Source organism: Psammomys obesus, unplaced genomic scaffold, assembly GCF_907164565.1.
Source record: "Psammomys obesus unplaced genomic scaffold, mPsaObe1.curated_primary_1811, whole genome shotgun sequence".
In the NCBI taxonomy this organism is placed as follows: domain Eukaryota; kingdom Metazoa; phylum Chordata; class Mammalia; order Rodentia; family Muridae; genus Psammomys; species Psammomys obesus.
In genome coordinates this window covers 4,149,176-4,152,840 of record NW_026596039.1, presented here as the reverse complement: position 1 = coordinate 4,152,840, position 3,665 = coordinate 4,149,176, and the positions used below count along the sequence as shown (strand labels likewise).

Genomic DNA, 3,665 nt, shown 5'->3' with positions numbered 1-3,665 from the left:
CACACACACACACACACACACACACACACACACACACACACACACACTATCAGGAGTCACTTGGGAAAGAAATTGTCTCAGAGTCTGTCCCCCTGGATGGTGCTTGCCCTGGACCCCATAGAACCTTGTTTGTCTGTTAACTGAGATGTTCGTGGCTTGACTCAAGCTTGACAAGTCCTGACGCCCGGGAAGGTCAAAGCTGCAGGGTCCAGGCCCAAGGATCTCAGAAGAAAGGAACTTTGATTCTAGGTGGTAGGGACAGAGCTGAGCTGGATAAAAGCTATCGGGAAGCTGAGGCTGTTTGAAGGAATTTGAATATTTGAGACCTGTGCCCAATTAATTGAGTAACATGACACCATGCCTAAAATTTACCTCATCTGTGTGTATTTAGTTCTCTGGAAGTCTCTCACTGTGTAGTTATAAAATATAAATCTTGCAGTTAACTGTGCATGCAGTTTGCTGAAGTTGGTGAGGTGTGCCAGTGGGGGGGGGGGCAACAAGGTTTCCATGGAGACCAAGCTGGAGGAGAAGCGGTAGGTGTGGCTGGGCTAAGTTGGGGAGAGGTGAGCAGGTTGTTAAAACAGTTAGAGAGTTAGGTAAGCAGACGAGAGGTATGGCCAGCTCCTGTCACCAGGCTGAGCCCAGGCCACCTCCTGTTACTGAGATGATAACAGTTGTCCTTCCTTGGCTTTTGGGGGCTGGGATGTGTGCACCTTCTGGATTAGTCACTGTGTGTGTGTGTGTGTGTGTGTGTGTGTGTGTGTGTGTGTGTGTTTCCTAGTATGGAAAAGCAGCTGCCAGTGAGGTCTCAGGGTCGTCTGCTCTGGGATGACAGGTTTAATTGTTGTGCCTTTGGGGTGAGGACTGTGTTTCAGAGTAGTGTTACCTCAGTGGTGATAACTCTGGACCTGGACACTGGGCTTTCCCAGCTTCCTGAGCCCTGGGGCATGGGGCAAGGCTTCTTGAAAGTGTCATGAGCCACTCGTTCCAGAGTCAGTGAACTATGTGGTGTTTTACTATTTGACTCGGAGCATGTCTTGCTCTTAGCTCTCTGTTCCAGCCCTGGTGATGCCATTGTTAAGTTTCTATGTGGAACCATGCTGATTTGGCTGATTTAGGCAGAAAGTCATTTGGACCTGAAAATAAATGATGTTTATGGATGTTGAGTTTTATGAAACACAGTCAAGGTTTATATCTTGTTTGTTTCTTGCAACAGTCCTGTGAACTTGGGACGAGTTACTATTTCTCTGTATTCCCAGATGAATACCCTGTAGTTCAGAAAGAGAAATGACTTTCCCATGTTAGACAGCTAGTGAATTGTAGAGATAAAAAACCTAAACCAAGCCTCTGATTTGTTTCAAATTTATGTGACACCATTTATTGCCTCTCATACATAGGGATCCTGTTGGGTAGGGATCCACAGCTTTCTTCCTCCTTTTTTCTCCCTTCCTCCCTCCCTCTCTCCCTTTGTCTTTCTCTCCCTCCCTTCCTCTTTCTTTTACTCCCTTCCTCCTTCTCTCTCTCCCTCCCCTCCTTTCTCTCTCTCTCATTCTTTCTTCCTTGAATCCTTCAGTCTCCTTTCCTTAAAACCCATAGTTCTCATATAATCACTCCTTATCATAGGCTATTTTGGCTACACTGCTGTTTTAACTTTTTCAAATATGGTAGATTTTAGGGCTCTTCCAGTCCCTGGCACTTGTTTTTCTCTAGATCTGTGTGTCTGTCTTCTGACCGAGTCTTCCACCCCTAACTGCCCTCCCTCTATCTTTGTTTTTATTAGCTCTTAGAGGAAGTGTCATTCTCCTCTCCACGTGAAGTCAGGGCCTCTGTTTGACAACTGGAGTTTAAGCACTCATTAAATTTGTTACTTGGTGCTTTTTTTCCTCTACTAATTTAAGAGAATCGGGGCAAGACGGAGAAGCCTGGTGCTTTCCCAACACTTAGCATAGCATCTGGATTACAGTAAATGCTCAATAAACATTTATTGAATGAACAAAGTAAGAAGCTATTTATAACAAAGCTGCGGAGCCAAACACGAGAGTTGAGGGAAAGTGGGTGGTCTGGACTCCTCCCTCCCACCCCTCCCAACAGTAGAAGTGCCTTTGGGAGAAGTGAAAGCAGGAGGACTAAGAGTTCAAGGTCAGCCTGAGCTTCATGGTAAGTTCCAGGGCAGCCTGAGTTACACAGCTAGACTCTTGGCTCTAAAGGAGTGAGTTTTAGAGGGAAATACTCATAGAGGGCAGGTGAGCGGTGGCTTATGGTGTATACTTTGCTCACTGTGTTTGTAGACATGGCGCTGGAGATTTTGTGTCTCGTCTAAAGGCAGTATGGACTGTGAATCTCTCAGAGCAGAGCCTCTTCAGTCAGTAGCTGTTAGATGTTCTCTGAGCTTCCCTCTTGCTCTGATATTATTATTATTATTATATTATTATTATTATTATTTTCTTCTTCTTCTTTCTTCTTCTTCCTTTTCTTCTTCTTCCCCACCAGTAAAGGGACAGATTTCCCCCCCCACTCCTTTTTCTCTGGAGCCTCCTTGGAACAAGACATGCCATTGTCACACGACAATGTTTGCCTGGAGAGTGTGGCATGTGGCAGTGAATGACAGGTATGGCTGATACTACAAGCCAGTGAGAATGTGGTTATTGTCCTTCTGTGTAGTAGAAAAAAAGCCATTCTTTCCTCCCTCCACCTTCTCTTCCTCCTTCCATGAATCCCTCTGTCCCATCCATCTCTGGCATCCTCATAGCTCTAGGGAAGATGGTAGTGAAGTGTCAGATTTTAGTTCAAGGTCATTCTTTTGTTTCCTCATCTACAGAATGGGATGATAGCATGATTTTGTCAGCTAAGTGGTTACCGACTTCTGTGAGTCAACTCCAAGGTTAAGTGAGTGTGCTGAACTCATGGACAGGGCTATCTTCAGGGAACACTGAGAAACTGGATTTCAGTTCTCCTGAGGTAGGGAGTCCAGGGAGGGTAATGAGCTTTCTAAATATAGTGGAAACTTGGTCTGGAAAGGGGACACTGGGAGCCAATTTGGATGCCTCACATTTAGGTTGCCTGGTTGGAAAAAACCTTGATGGACATGAGCAGTCCATCTTTGGTTTTCCAAGGCCCCTTGGTGTCAGGTATTTGGGGGGGGGGGATTTACAGCTGCTGATTCTTTTCTCAGAGTTGAAGGATAAGGGTGTTGTTTATATATCACTGTAGAATTTAAAAAAATAAATGCTTCTTTGTATTTCACGACAGAGAACCAAACCAGGCTGCCTTGTTTGTAATACCTCTCAGTGTGTTCTAGAAAGAAGCATGTAGGAGACATGATGCTACTGTCAAGCTGGGGGTATATAGGACATCTTGAGCCATGTGTTTGGCTAGTGTGAAGGAGGTAATGGCAGAAGAAATGAATGGAGAGGGGTATGGCCCCATCTTCCTTAGTAAGAATTAAAGACTGTACAGAGTGTGGTGGCTTTCTTGGGAACTCCTCATCCTCTCTTCAGCCCTGCTACCTTAATTTCTCCCAGAAACCCTTGCTGTGCTCTCAGAGGTAAGACATGATTAAAGAGCCTACAGGGTGGGTGCCTGGCATCTGGCAGACCTCAGTGCACACTTTATGGGAATGTGAACCACTTCCTTTGTGCAACTAGCATTTTATTTCCTCCCTTCTG

General features: G+C 45.3%; 1 protein-coding gene across 2 annotated transcripts in view; it reads left to right on the top strand.

Moving 5' to 3' along the window:
• Sorl1 (sortilin related receptor 1) overlaps positions 1–3,665 on the top strand; it is a 166,560-nt gene that overhangs the window by 8,052 nt on the left and 154,843 nt on the right. The gene's annotated exons all lie outside the window — the stretch shown is intronic.